This window comes from Sminthopsis crassicaudata, chromosome 1, assembly GCF_048593235.1.
Source record: "Sminthopsis crassicaudata isolate SCR6 chromosome 1, ASM4859323v1, whole genome shotgun sequence".
Classification (NCBI taxonomy): domain Eukaryota; kingdom Metazoa; phylum Chordata; class Mammalia; order Dasyuromorphia; family Dasyuridae; genus Sminthopsis; species Sminthopsis crassicaudata.
The window spans coordinates 662,756,590-662,773,168 of NC_133617.1; the positions used below are offsets into that span (position 1 = coordinate 662,756,590).

The window sequence follows — 16,579 nt, forward strand, 5'->3', positions numbered from 1 at the left end:
TTATGTTATGCCATATAAAACCTTAAAAAGAAAAAAAAAGTCTGTCTCAATCCTCCTGCAGGTATACCTTTCATTTAGAATTTTGGGAGCCCCTTTGATAATTAAGGGATTTCTGTGAAAAGGAAGATGTCATAATGGAAACATCTACTTTTTTGCTCTGTTTAATAATTAGTACTTTCTCAAATTTATTGACATTAAAATCATTCTTTCTTTTGGATACACAAAACTTCTAGTCTTTTCCCATAGCTGAATATTAGAATGAGAGAAGCCCATAGTTGAGAAATCTTTTTCTCTACTTATATATGATTAGCTTTTGCTGTTAGCACTCTGAAGTCACCCTTAATCTCAACTGCATCCCCTACCTGCTATTCCTGGTATTTATCTCTTTGTTATTTTTAAATTATCATGGAAATTCTTGTGGGTTCCATAGTTCCTTCTCCACATCCTTGTAATACTATTCTCTTAATGTGGAAAAATTGGAATTTATCTGGTGAGCTCTGATACAGCAGCAAGTATCTGTAGAAGGATACTACATAAATCTCTTACTAAGTATCCCAAGTGAGTGACTAGAATATTGTCAACAGTCATCTGAAAATGACACTATGTTTTTATGAATAATTGCACTTAAATTACAGTCGGGAGAGAAGTGTCACTATATTTTCAGTATCTGAATAAGCTACTCAGTCAAAGAGTAGGATAAAACTAGAGAAGTAATAAGTATTGTCTGTCTCTTTTGCCTCTGCAAATACAGTCAGTAGATGTGTAGGCTGACGTGGCAAGTCAGACAGTATAATAGAGAATTACTCAAGGAATTGTCCCTGAGTTTTCATTTGTAACCTAGGATATTTACCTCTATTTTGTCTTGGGTAGGAGTGTCCTACATATCTAGGCTAAGTATCGAAAATTTTCCTCTGTGGATTTTCTAAACATGGAAAGATTCAACCAGGAAGAAGTTACTCTGCCAAAAGCCCTCAAATAAATCTCTATATTGAGTGTGGCAAGAGCTAGTTATTCCTGGATTCTCTCTGGATTGTTTGACCTTGGGAGATTCAATCTAGTTACATATCTTACAATGACATAATGCAAATTGATATTTCATTCTTTCTTTCATTAATTCAAAAGCCATTTCTTATTCAGCTTAATTATTGAAAATATTTGTTAACTATTGTCGATAGACCTAGTTAAAATACCTTCTAGATTCTTTTAATTTTTTTACATGTCTATGATGATTAGAATATAATTCCTTATTCTAATGGAACTAAATTGGACTATCACATACTTGGACCTTTTCCCAAAGTAATGACAGTAACATGACTTTCAGGGAAAATTTTTTTTCTATATGTCTGTCATTTGTATAAAAGAAAACATTAGAGGATACTGCTTATTGCCATGAATATAAATTTTTAAAGAATGGAGACTTTTTGCATGTAACTCTTTAGAAGTAGATATCCCAGAGGATAGGTATCACTAACGAGTTAATCTGATCGATTGATTTATACAGTCATTGACTTCTCTGGGAAAGAAAAAGCTCTAATACATTTATGTAGCTGTAATGCCAATATGGACTAGGATTTTGGTGAATCTTGGGAAAGGTATGAGTTAATTCTTTTCCACAACCCATGCTTTTCATTCTTGGAGACTATTGCAAGCCAAAAAAAAAATTGTTTAAAAGTTTTGAGTGAGTTGCTTTCTGTTAGCCATATTTCTCCCCATGTATTCATCTGTGATTCAGCTGTGGGCCCTTTGGGCCAGAGGAATATAAAAGTCAATTTGGAAACTTTCCTGATTTGGACCCCCGACTTTTTGTCCTTCTTGCCCAAAGTGTGGGGTAAAGGGGGAGAGAGGAGAAGTTTAATCCCAACTGCTCCTATTCTCAACCTCCTTATTTGAAATAGCTTTAGCTAGTATTGAGGGTGTGTGGAGGGAGAGAAGGGTCATATGGTAATTAATTTTTCATTTTTCTATCCATGTTACAAAAATTATTCAGAATCATTTATAAAGCATCAAATTATTGATATCCTGATTATGATATCCCGACTAATCAAAAAAAGAAAATTATAGTAATTCGTTAATTACTATTTATGTCAAAATCCTCAAAGTATTAATTATGAGATTAGGAATTACAGCACAGAACAGCACAGATCCAAAACTACATAGTCACCAAGTTGGATTTATATCAGGGATGTTAGAATAGTTCAACATTAAGAAAACCATAAGCATAATTAGTAGTTAATAACAGCAGAAACTTTTACCAAAGAAATTATTTATTTATATTATATAGATTTAAAAAGCTTAAGAGCATGAAAGGACCCATTGTAACCATATCCCATAGTTTTCCAAATGCATGTTGTTAAGGGCCATTCCTAAGTGAAGGGGCAGGTCCGAGATCCTCCACAGCTGAAGGAGTTGCAAAGCAGCCTTTACTAATGCAGAGTTCCTTGTGGATTGGGAATGAAATAAATTGAAGGCAAGAGGGAAGAGGAGAGAGGTCAGACAATGCCACTGCCTCTGTCTCCTTGTATCCTCCTCCTCCTCCTCATCACACAGAAGAAATCCATTCTACAGGTCTGAGTTAGATCCAGCAGCCACTCGCAGGTGGCTTCCGCATCTCAACAGTATATGATTTTTTTTTTTTTTTTTTTTTTTTTTTGAGGCTGGGGTTAAGTGACTTGCCCAGGGTCACACAGCTAGGAAGTGTTAAGTGTCTGAGACCAGGTTTGAACTCAGGTCCTCCTGAATCCAGGGCTGGTGCTCTGTCCACTGCGCCACCTAGCTGCCCCTACAGTATATGATCTTAATAACATCATATGCTAGATAGATTAGAAGAGAATAGGCGGTATCATTCATATTTGTGGTTAAAGGGGCAATTGATAATCAAAACAAAGGAAGGAGATGGTTAATCAAAAGACAGCTACATTAAATTAACAGAATTTTTGTAGGAACAAAATCAATGTGATTACAATAAGTTGAGGACTGTGGAGGAGGCAGAAAAATCTTTTGATCAAACATCTGATAAAAAGCTTGCTAAACTTGCTATATTGGGTACTGAAAAAAACATGACTAAATGACATGCACCAGAAGGCAAAATCAGAAAAGGTAAATGGTTTTGATAAGAAATATTGCAATAGAACAATCATATGAAAAAATGTTCTCAAATACTAATAGGAAAAGATATTCAAATTACAAAAATTCTTTGCTTTCATCTCATACTGAACAAATTGGCAAAGATGGTATAAAAAAGAAAATAACTGATATTGGAAGAGTGATGGTTAGACATAGATGCTCAAAGTTTGATTGTGTGAATACTCTCAACCATTCTGGAAAAACAGTTTGAAATTACTTCAGAATAATCATTAATTCTTTGTCCCTTTTACCTAGGAATATTATCATTGAGCTTGTATCCTAAGAACCCCAAAGACAGAAAGGGCTTATATATAATATTATGAAATATTCATAGCAGAGGTTTTTGTGATGGTGAAAAGACTTGAAACAAAGTGGGCTCCCTGAGCAAATACTATTTATGCAAACAATGGATATGAGAAAATTATGGAAGTACCCGGAGACTCTGAACTTAAAAAAGAGAAAAGAAAGCAGAACCAGACAGAGCAGAAAGGGGCTGTGATAATGTGAACTAAGAGAACACCAAGAGAGAGCTGCATTTGAATGATTTTGAATCCTTGCTTGAAGGAAAAATGACCAAAAAAAAAAAAGCAAATAACAAAAAGTGGTGAAAATAGAGCCAAGTTCATCACATTTGATCATTAGATAATCTTGTTGTTGTGTGCAATTTTATCTTGGTTCTACTCACTACAAACATTTTTTTTTTATGATCTCTTTGGGATACAGGCCCTGTAGAGACACTGCTGCATCAAAGCGTATGCCTTTGACCATATTTCCAAATTGAGAGCCTATCAGTCTTGGAAATATTTAGTTGTCAATTTCAGAATTATAAATGTAAAAGGAAAATACTATGTATGCCATGAAAAAAAGTAAGTGAAAAATATGCCACTGAGTATTTAGACTTCTAGAAATAGGATGTAAATTTAATATCAGAATCAAGCTATCAAATTACATAGCTTTCAAATGTGACCATATTGTTTGAAAAGACTTATTTTTTAAAAAACCTAGGTAATCAGAAAACTGGTCATTAAACACATTCATTTTATGTAGATTGTAATAACTAATAGAGAAAAAATTTACAGACTGACTAAAGAACAGTCTCTTAAAACCAATTTTAATACTTTTGAGCCTGTTGAGCTTGTAACTAACAGAAAATAAAATGGAATTTTGTATTAAAATATACATGAAGAAATTAAAGTAGTCAAATATGTTTAAAAATCAAAATTGGTTTATTTAAAGGTGCTATTCTCTTAATTTGATTACTTTATATTTAAATAAATTTTCATCCTTTTCATTTAAGTTGTCAGTTTTATTGGCAGTTGTTTGACCAGATTAGTTTTTAAAAATTAACTTCATTTCATCATTTCTTTTGAATTGTTCATTTTTTAAAGTAGCCATTTGATTTTCCTTTTAAAAAATAACACTAGCTAATGATTTATTATTTAATTTTGGGGGGGTATCATAAAGACAGTTTAATTTCTTGATATTCAGAATTTTTGTTTTGATCTTTAATTTATTATTTTTCTAAGTTTTATTTTCATTTTATGCCTAATTTATTTATTCTTTTTCTCTTTTGTTGACAGAAGTCTAATTTAAGAGATAAATTTTTCTTTCATGAGTGCCTTGGCTACATTCCAAAAGTTTTGTTATATTGTCTCATTGTTTCTATTTCCTTTTAAACTAGCAATCGAAAAATAACAAAGCATTCATTATATACCTTCTATATATATATATATATCACACCTTGTTAAGCCCTAGGAATAGAAATAGTACAAAGTTGAAATATAATTATATTATAATAGAATAGAATAGAACAGTACTAACTGAAATGACTGATAAATCCTTTAACTTTCATAAGCCTCATCATTTCATCTGGAAAATGTGGGATTGTATTTAGGTAGTCTCTAAATATCCCTTTTAACTCTAAATCTACTATTTTCTGATTCCATGATTCAGTAAATTGATGAAACTGATTAGTTAGCAAAATTAGAGGAAAGGAGATCATAACAAACATAAAATAAGTTAAAAATAGCAACAGAATAGGTTGTATATAGCTGGATTGGAATGGATTAAAAAGAATTTGGAAAACTTAAATGAATGAGTTTGTACAAAACATAAGTGACTCAGCTTGAGACAATAGGCAATAATTTAATTCTATCAGTTTCAAAGGAAGAACTATATGTTAGTAGTGAATAGCCTCATTATTAGGAAGATAAAATCTATGTTCTAAAGTAAACTATTATAAACCTTTTAGAATCAATAATTCATACTTAGAATTATGGTTTATAGATGATATTAGATTATAAATCCAAATATAAGATTATATATTGATAAATATTTTAAATTACGGAGTTCTTTTTTTTTTTTTTTTTTTTAATCAATATCATATTTTAAACCTAACAACAAAAACACTAAAAAGAAAATTAGGGACAAATTTCCTTAATGCAATTTGATGGTAAACTGCTAAATAAAATATTAGCTATAACAGTATCTTAAGGATAATAAATCATAGGTAAGTAGTAGCATGCTATGTATGCAAGTTTGATTTGAGAAGAGAAAACCAATACAACATATAAATAACTAAATATTAAATTAAATAAATAAATGATTATATCATTTCATGCCTAAACCTTTGATAAAATCCAATATTTATTTGTTCTGATACTAGGAAGAAAAGAATTTTCTAGGGAGAAAAAAAATTTTCCATCAATACAGTTAAAGGATTTAGTTTTAAAAGCCAATATAACATATCATGTGCAGTGGAGAAAGATTGAAAGCATTCTTGTAAAAAAAAATGTTTGAAGCATATTTACTCTTGACAGTTATGATTGACATGAAACTATTATTCAGAATAACATGTAAGACTAGAAATTAACATTAGACATAAAATATGATTTTTTGCAGATGATATGATAGAGGATCTAGAAAGTAGAATTGTCTAACTCAAGAACTTGTGACAGTAAGTGAATTCATCAGGGTTACGGGGGTGCTACCTGTAGGAAAATTCCTCCACTGGTACAGATTATAAGCTCCTCACTTATTTTCTTAAATTACTCAAAGTATAGAGAGGTTGTCACATATCAGAGTAGTGCTAGAATTCAGATTATCTGCTGCCTCTTTCCATGCTTTTATATAGTAGAAGAAAAATTGAGTAAAGTAACATTTTAAAAACTGTACTATAACAAAACCTTTTTTAAAAAACCTGGAAATTCACTTATGTAGATACAAATGCTCACACAGAGGAATTATAAGGTAGGATAAGCTGAACACTTTAATATCTAAAATAAAGACATTAAAATGGGCAAAGAAATATATAAACTAGACCAGAAGTTCTTAACCTCTTTTTTTTCCTTTTCTTTTCCTCTTTTTTTTTTTTTTCTCCCCCAATTGGGAAGAATGAATATGAATATTCATGAATCATCTATCTGTAGGACATTCACATATGGGAACATGTGATCAGAGACACCTATGTATGTGTGTGTTCTTGGAGGATATATGGTTCTTGTATACTATTTATGAGACAACTCATACCTCTAATACTAACATAAAGCCATCTTCTTGATGGTGGCTTGCACTCTTCCCATCTAATAATCTGTTGCCCTTTGTCTCCTGTTGTAGTTAACAAATCTCTCCCTTACAGGAAAATGCTTAAAATCTCTGAGTTACTTAAAGCATTTAGTGATGAATGCTTTGATTAGGGAGCCATTCTGTGAAAAAGATGGAGGCAGCAATATTTTTTCAGAGTTAGCTAAAGTGCTGTCATTAGAATCAGCTGCTATTCTGCCCTTTCTTTGGTAGGTACACTATATGTGTAATAAGCTTTGGTCGGGAGGGGGATAACTCTTTTGTCTAGAATATGCTAGGAGGTGTTAAATGTTCAGGCTAAGATTATATGTGTTCTTTAAACCTTTTACTCTTCTGCTGGGAAAAGTGGTCCCCACGGTTCTGCTTCCTTAAATGAAAAAGTAGCAGAATGAATATTGTTGTCAATCTCTTTCCAACCACACTCTCCCCATTCATGCTCCTGTGTTCCTTGTAAATTATGTTGGAGAAGACTGAAAATGTTGAGAATCTTTGTCCAGTTCTCCCACTCTTCCTCCCATATGCAACAAATCATAGACTGTTCTGACACTTTCTCAAATTAATTTAAAATGTAATACAATCCCAATGAGCTTAAATTCCAGTAATGAAACATAATGTGATAATAATATTATTTATATAGAAAAACACATTGGCAAAATCATTGACAAAAGGAAAAAAATATTGAAGGCTTTGTGCCCCCAAATTTTAAATGAACATACAAAAAAGCTGTCATAAAAACTTTTAATGTTGGACAAAAATGGAGAAATAGGTCATTAGAACAGATTAAAAATACAGACAAATGTTCCTGGGCAAACTGGTTAGTGAAGGTGTAAGTAAATTTTACCTGGATAATTTATTTAAAGACGAAATTTTATGATTGTAAAAAGAATAGAATATATCTCAATGGAACTGTGCAAAAGACAAGACATGAGAATAATAAAGTGTCAGAGAATCTCAGAAAGTGAGATGTTATGATTGTGTATTGAAAATTTATTGAAATGTAGTTATTTAAGAGTTTTAATTGGTTGGATTGTTTTTTTTTTTTTTTTTTTTTTTTTTTTTTTTATTGCCTAAGGTCAGACAGTTAATGAGTATTAGGTGTCTGAGGAGGATTTTGAACTAAGATCCTTCTGACTTCTGGGCTGTGCTCTATCCCACTCTGCCATCTAGCCACCCCTGTTTGAGTTGGTTTTTGTTTAATTTATAAGATCATTTAAAATTCATATAATAGTATTCTTCTGCTGATGAATATGTATATGGAGTCTAACCCAAAGGGTTATATACTGTGAATTTTGAAAGAGGGATTCTTCCTAATGGCCAATTCTTTAGAGCATGAAGATAAAAGTACTAGAGAAATCATGGTATGTGGATTTGTATGTTTCACAATCCATATATCTTTTCCAAACTGTGCACAAAAAGGGTAGAGCTGATTATTACCAATATCAGAATAAGCTTCAAGTGGATTTTGGAATACCAGTTTTCTGGCTTCAGGATATCATCTCAACGATGGATGAAATGAAATTTTCATACCTTGCCAGTAAAAATGCAGAACGATCAAAACTCTGACCATGTGTAGCTTTATTGAAAGTACCTTGATTTTCTTTCATACTTGGGGATTAACTTCTTCACTCTTGCTAATTTGTATGTATTAGTGAAGATGCACCTTAAGGAGTGTGTTGTGAGTTAACTCTTTGGTTTGGCCATCACTAATTCTTGCATGAAACCGCAGCAACCAGTTTCAAAACTTCACATTCTCACTTTGCTCTACAACTGTTAACCTGATCTGAGGAAAGACCAGCTATAAAATTGGCACAGAATTTGATAAGCATTTTGCTATGCTGAAGTTACTGTTTACTAATGACTTGTGCTTTTTTACCTTTCTCTTTTCCATTTTCCTTCCCTTTCCTATTTCTCTCTCCTCCTAGAAGCCTAGCGTGGTCCCCCTACACTGGGGCTGCTACTATCAACAGATCAGTGGTCTTTTCTAACCATCGTTAAAGTTCTAAAACTTCCAACATTTTGCCGAGCTTTGCTTTCCCTTCCTGGACCCTGTCGATGTAGAAGAAGCGGAGGGTAGTTCTCCAGGGCCCATTTCTGCTGATGCCTGAGCATTCCACTACTTCTCCTTTGTGCACTGCAGGGCTTGTTGGAAACCTCCTTTCTTTTGTAAGCACAAAAGTGCATAATAGATTTTTTAATTGCACTATTTTTAAAAAAGGTTACCTCATGTCTTTCAATTTTATCTTTACTCATCATAAATTTTTAAGACTTTAGTTTGACATTTTTCATTTTCCATTTTTATTTTTTGGTTGGTCATTTTCATTTCATCAACCCTTCTGATTAGACGAGAGAAATGTGGCACTAAAAGAGAAATTGTGCTTCCATAAAGGGTTGGGTCCACCATAACTGCAGCCATCTTTCTTCTCTTCCCCTCCTGCCTGTGTACTTGCTCTCAGATTAATTAATTAAATCACTGGAATAGTTTAGCTTTTGAATAACTTTGGTCCATTTTTGAAAATATAAAAATGATTCCTCAAACTAAAGCAGTTTATGAAAATTCATGAGTTGCCTTGAAAAGAGTACACGTATTTGGGGTTTAAAAACAACAAAAATCCAAACCCCAATTTTGAAAGCAAGTCACTGTATCCCCGTTCCAAGAAAAAGTTGTCTTCGTATGTTCCACTTAATGATAAAATTTTTAAAAAGAAAAAGCTAGTTATATTTTCATTAAATGTTAATATTAAAACAAATTTCCAAATCAATGGGAATGTCAAGATGACTCACCATTAAGTTGAAGAAAATTTGATAAAGGACAAAATGTTAAGAAATCTGGCAAGGCCTATTCAAAATTTTAAGGTGGTATCTGTGAACTTATTTAAGTATCTTCTTGTGGATTCATCATACCAAGCCAATGTGATCACGTGTCTTCATTTTTTTTTCCATGATGGCTTTCATATAAAATCAATTCTCCTTTAAAGTTAACATGAATATACTTTGATGTTGTAACTTGTAAGTGACACCTAAATGTCATCTGTTTATGCTTAATCCTAATTTTCCTCAAATTTCTCAGAAACCTAGCACCTTCAATAGCTTTAAATCCTATAGGTATTTTTGTATGTAGTATGTGGGCTCTGTTTAGTTAGTCATTTTCACATTCCAGTGTGTGAAACAGCCTTCTTTTTTGGCTTCTTTTTGGTTCAGGTTGATGTTTCATAACAGGTATTTTCAAATTAAAGAAACTGATTTTACCTGCTAATGAAAGCTTTGATATTCATATTGGTTTGAAATGAAGCCTTTTTGGAATTTATATTGTGAACCAACAATATTGTACAAGTTAAAAGTGAGTGCTTAAGGATTTTCAAATAGTGATTGTAGAGTAGGTGTATGTTTTTTGGACAGTGACAACGATTGAAATTCTTCTGAGCTGGGATAAGTGGTAGAGAAAAGTACTGTCTTTACTTTGATTCTGAAAGTTTATGGGAAAGTGGATATTATTGAAGTTCATATAAGATCTGTGATGTGGGGATGGGGCAACAATTTAGAGGACAGAATTCAATATGTAATAGAAAAAAGTAAAATGATAATGATGGAAGCATTTTCATAATGCTTTGAGGTTTGCAAAGAGCTTTAAATGTTTTCAGCTCTTATATAATATTCTTATACAACCTTGTAGTGTAATAGTTTTACCCTATCATACAACCTTGTAGTATAACTTTGTAGCATAATATTCTTAGTATCTTGCCAATGGTGGATAACAGTTGTTCTGAAGGCTAATTCAAATAGTAGAGAAGCATTTTCATAAACCACAGTTAGCTACATTTAACTTTGTGACAGGACTTCAGAATTTAGGACTTTTTTCTCATTGAATATTTGAATTGATTTGATCTTTTCAAAAAGAGCATTCTGCAATTCTTCTAAAAATAAAGGTAATAACTCGAAGTTTTTGTTTAAACATCAGTTTTAAAATATACAAAGACTAAGTTATCGTGCACTGTATCAGGAAATGGTAGATACTGTGCTGTTGTTGAAGAACTTGGGAGAATGTGACATTCTGCTGGAGGAAACTGAGTAGTAAGCAGCTGAAAGATCATAGCTGGAAGGTAGCAGAAGTTTTGATCTAGGCTTTTAGGTGCACAGATTTATTGGATGTCCAGCTCTGTATCATTTAATAGTGAAATAAGATCTACATCCGGAAGGCATTTGGCTGCCCTAGTTTTAAAAAAAACCAAACACCCCTACAGTGGATTTTGAAATTTAGGAACTAGTTCCTAAGTGTATAAGGTTGTCTAGTTTTCTCTGCCAAAAATTATATGGCTGTTATTTCTAGAAAGGAGGGTTAAAATTTGAAGATAGGAACCATGACAGCCTCATCTAAAGTTTTTGAATTATAAAAACTTAGCATAAGAGGGAACTTCATAATGTTAGTTTCTCTCTCTCTCTCTCTCTCTCTCTCTCTCTCTCTCTCTCTCTCTCTCTCTCACACACACACACACACACACACACACACACACACACACACACACACACACACAATATCTTTGGTGTGTATATGACAAATACCAGTTTTTTATATTTAAAAATAGTGTTTTGTGTTTTTTTGTTTTGGTTGTTTGTTTTGTTTTTTGTTGTTGTTGTTGTTGTTGTTGTTTTTTGTTAGTTGGGGAAATGTTGATCTTTTTTGGAAAGCCAAGTTTACATCCATCCATTCCCTATAACAGGGATCAGTGCTACATCCATCTGAAAGGTTTTATGTTAAAATGTGGTTGTTATCTTTAGGAAATATAGCCAAGTATTTGCTGGTGGGTGAAGGTGCTAATTATTGCAATGGAAAATACTACTAAAGATACTAACCTCTGCCAAAATCATATTTCCAACATCAATTTAATTTTCTTTCATTTCCATTCCAAAAATATTTTTTTGTTTTTTATTTATTTTTTGTAATTCATTTATGAACTTAAACTATTATTATGTTCATTTTGTTAAACTAGGTTGTCTCATGTTGAATATTCCAAATCTGCTTCATTAGGCTAGTTAATGTGATGTTTCTACTTAGAGCAAGAATTTTAATGTTGAATTTAAAGTTTCATGTAAGTCTCCTGGAGGAAAATATACTCTGTAATGAGATTATGTATCATGTTCATTATGCTTATATGAAATAATCTATAATATCCTAGTTAGTTTCCAAACTGTTGTTGTTTTATCGAAATGTTATTACTTTATCTCTCTACCATCCTTTTGAGACCCAATATTAGATATGTGGAACTTTTTAAAATAATATTTTATGATTCACTACATATTCTCTTTGTATATTTGTGACTCCAGGCCTAATCATTTGTATTCTGTGACATTTTAACATGAATATTGTAGTAAATAAATTGTACTAATAAACATCTCGCAGTAACACCACAAATATTGTATTTTGGTGTCATCTTCCTTATTTGGAGGTAAGTTGTCATGAGTTTTGTGAATAAACATCAGAACCATGATGTTTTTCAATAGCAGGAGTTTTCATGTCTCATACTTCAATGGCTTGGTAAAAGCTCAGAAAGATTCCTATTCCACTTGACCTGGGAATTGCCTGTTGATATCAGAACAAAGTTTACATACATGTAGTAACTTACATTTATCTAAAATCTAAATATTTGAAAAATTCTGGTAGCTTTTGCTTTATTAAAGACATTAGCTTTTTTAAAAAAAATAATAGGATTTAAAGCTATAAGGGATGTTCTAAAAATCTAAATATATTTGTCCAGTTTCCCTTATTTTATAGAAGAAGGGATAAAGAGTGAAAATAACTTCCTTCAGGAGCTAGTAAATAGATTATTGATTAAATCTGGTATTCTTAAATATTTTACTTTCAACTCCTTTTCACCTAAGAAAGTTTTACATGATATCAGTATATAAAATAAATGTACAAATCAAGCATTTACTGGAAACAAATAATTCTGTGACCCCTTCCACTTTCACTTGACGCCCCTTATAGGGTTATGAGCCACAGTTAACGGAGCTGGGTATTAGATACACCACCTTTTAAAAAATTTTTATTTTATTTTATTTTAATTATAACTTTTTATTTACAAAACATATGCATGGGTAATTTTTTTCAGCATTGACCTTTGCAAAACCTGCGGTTCCAAATTTTCCCCTCCTTCCCTCCACCCCTCTCCCCAATCATTCCAATACATTTTAAAATATATGTTAAATCCAATATATGTATACATACCCATATAGTTATTTTGCTGCACAAGAAAAGTCAGATCTAGAAAGGAAAAAAAAAAACCTGAGAAGGAAAACAAAAATGCAAGCAAAGAGAAAGAGTGAAAATTATGCCACCTTTTTAAAGAAAAGAGTTTTCTAAGATATTTAGAAGGAAAATGCTGATCAAGGCAATTGCTCTGTGTGTGTGTGTGTGTGTGTGTGTGTGTGTGTGTGTGTGTGTGTGTGTGTAAAAATATTTTTCATCTGGTTCAGTGAATGTGAGAGAACTCTGTGTTCAGATAGAAAATTTCCTCACTGATATATAACCTATCTAATTTAGGCAGAGAGTAGTTAAATGCCTTTCCTATGATCACATAATTAGTGTCTATTAATGGTAATACTTCCTCACTCCCAAGGGTAGTTTTATTTATCTAGTGTACTGTTTTTTATCTCACATGAATACTTTTCAATTAAAATTAAGTCTATAAAGATAACTTAAAGGTGACTTTTGAATAAACCAAGTTAAAATTTATATTAAATACAATTTTAACATTTACTGTGTTACCTTGAAGCCTATTTCTTTCTTGATGGGATTCTGGTTTTCCAGTATGGTTATTTGCCAGCCATTTTGGATCATCAGAACTTTACTGCAATCAATTTTTCCATTAAGAAATTACAAATACAGTATATTTTCCAAGCTCTTTCCTAGGTACCCCGAACATGCCTGAAGTATAATGGTTTGACTGCTAACGCTTGTAGTTACTTACTTCAGGGGTAAAAGTACTTCAGGGCTAAGAGACCATTCGATAAAATTAGGCTCTTGATATGGCAGGCTCAGGAATATTTCCCTTTGGTGCCCTGGCAGGGTTTGCTGGACACCCAGACCCTGGTGAAGGAGAGTGGTGAGTATTTGGGTGCTTCTGAAATGCATTACTAAATCATGGCAACTGTAAAATTGCAAAGACCTTAAAGACAGTCTAGTGTCCTAGAGTGCTAGATTTAGGGTGCAGAAGAATATTGATGGGGGCAACACAATAGATGGGCCTGAAATCAGAAAGACTCACCTTCCTGCATTCAATTTTTCACTCAGACACTTCTTAGCTTTGGTGAACTCTGCTTCAGGTTTCTCATTAGCAAAATGAGCTGGAGAAGAAAGGTCAAACTCTTTTAGTTTTGTCAAGGAAATGCAAAGGAGAGCCACAAAGAGTTAGATGTGGCTGAAGTGAATCTCAAGGAGCTGGGTTTGAATCCTGGCTTTGCTACTTACTGTGGGACTTCATTCACCCTGGACACCGAATCTCTTGTGTAAACTGAGCTCCTTTATTCTTAGCTCTCTAGCCTTTCTTTTCATATTGGGGCCCAAAAGGCAATTTGCTGAGCTGGAAGCCAGCTCTTTGAATCCAAATCCCATGCCCTTTATACCTTGAGGGCCAAATTCCTTCAAGTTAGGATTTTCTGCAAGTTTATATTCTCCCAATCAATTCTCTTCTTGTGGTGAAACTGAGAAGTGATTTCCAGATGTTTTTTCTGTGCTGTTTAGAATTCTGACTAAATATTTGTTCCTTCAGATAGCTGAGACAGTGTGACACCTATAGAGAGAAGAGGGGCAGATGAGTCTGTGCTTGGGGACCAGAATAACTCCAAGGATGGGCACATATTTTCCTTTTTGACATGACAAAATGGATTGTGTCATCCTAACCTCTTTTTGATTTGTGTGTGGTCATGAGTGTAGCATCTATGTTGTTATAAATAAGATACGTGTTCATTTCCAAGAGTTTAAAAACAAGTAATATTTTCTAATAGGTCTCTACTAGTTTAGCAGACCACATGGGAAAAACAGACTTTCATATTTGAAAAAAAAGAATTTTGGATCAAATGTACATTAAATTAAGATTGTAGACATCATTCAAGGCAAAGGCACCAAACTCACTCCCTGCAAAAGAATGTTCTAGAACCAGATTAAAATGTCATTGTGGGGGAAAAAATATCATTGTAGTTTTTAAAGCAAAATATAAATGCAATAAAGTATAGGTAATATTAATTTGTGGTTTTCTAAATGAGTAAATGATCCACAGGTTTTTGCTTCTATTTGAGTTTGAATTTACTGTCTTAAAGAATTTTTCTGAAATTTTTGTTCACATTAAAAATTTTAAAGTATTATAGTATAGTTTTTATTTTGGGCACAGGAATGAGGGTAGGGTCAGACTGTGAGACAGTTATACTAATCCCCAGCTCTCTTTATTATTCCTGGCTTGTCTACTTGTTAATTCTCTCATTGAGTTGAAGGCAGTCCAGTGGATTTACTCTGGAATATTGTCCAAAAATTTCCAGATACTGTAGAACAGTTCTGATTGGCTCTGTTCCTATTCCAGAATAAAACCAAGGAAATGGTTCTATTGTATACAGATTTCCACTTTCAGTTTCAGCTGTAAGCCTATGAGCATAGACAAAATCACTACAAATGATTCTATAATTTATTAGGAGAATTGGCCAATTAAGCTAATTAACTTTTATTTGAGAAAATGTATAAATAATGGCAAACATTCAAACAGGATATAAACTGTCTTATTGAGGCTCACAGGCAGTGCTATCTCTTTCTCCCCTTTTATATCTACCTCTTAACTTTATGGGGAGTAAGGGAAATGTCAAAGAAAGGAATTAAGATGAAAGTTTTAGGTGGAAATTTTCCAGTGTCCTGGTCTTGGAAAACAGAGCTCTGTTCTGGATTGGCTCTTAGGAGCTTCTGCAGGCAGTTAAATCTAGTTCCATCTCTGGTTTTTTGTTGTCATGAGCAAATCTTAGCTCTTCCCATTCTTTAGTCTTCATATATAGCCATTCTATCTCACTCTTGACATTTTGTTTCCCCTGTTCCTATTTGTGTCCCCAAACTTTCCTTTTCTCAGGCCAGAACAAGCAGGGCTGTCTAAAATTTTTTGCAAAAGGAATCATACTCTTGTCTGGCCCAAAGACATCCAATCCAGAGTCTCTTTGATCTGGGTCTTAGAGAATTGGAGCTTAATATAAATATATTCTTACTTTTCCTTTAAAAAACAAAAAGCAACGTTAAAGTCTTTTTTTATTTTAAAATTATATGTATGTGCATAGAAGATTTGCATTTTTGCAGAGCATCTAGCTTCTGCAGATTAAATTTCAGATTTGTATCCTTATTTCAGATTTTTTTTCTAACAAACCTGGAAAATTCACTTAGAATATTTCTGTGCAGACAGGATTTTCTTGACATATTTATGAAGCAGAATTCTTTAATTTGCTCTAGCTTGCTATTTGGCTCTGTATTACTTCCAGTGCTTTTCTTTACCATCCATTATAGCAGCACTTATTAAGTAATTATGTGCTGGGTACTTTCAGTAGGTCCTAGGAGACACAGATATAAATGACACAATCCCTGTTCCTGCTAAATGTGGGAGAACACCAGATTTATATCTATATGTAAAGCATTCACAGAATACATACAGGAAAGATAATTTCAGGAGGAAGACTAGCCCTAATTTAATCAGATCATTAATAAATTAGTATCAGAGAACAGAGACATTAGTATAGAGACAGGTCTAGATTTTTCTAGTTTAGCTGTGAAAGAGGAAAAAAAAGATATAGAGCTATGTCCAGTGTGAGAGTTTAGGGGGACAGCATATGAAATGTAATAGTTTTATCACCTTTTGTT

The 16,579-nt window shown here is 32.8% G+C and overlaps 1 protein-coding gene across 1 annotated transcript in view; it reads left to right on the plus strand.

Annotated features, from left to right (window-relative positions):
- MAP4 (microtubule associated protein 4) overlaps window positions 1–16,579 on the plus strand; it is a 210,785-nt gene that overhangs the window by 82,504 nt on the left and 111,702 nt on the right. The gene's annotated exons all lie outside the window — the stretch shown is intronic.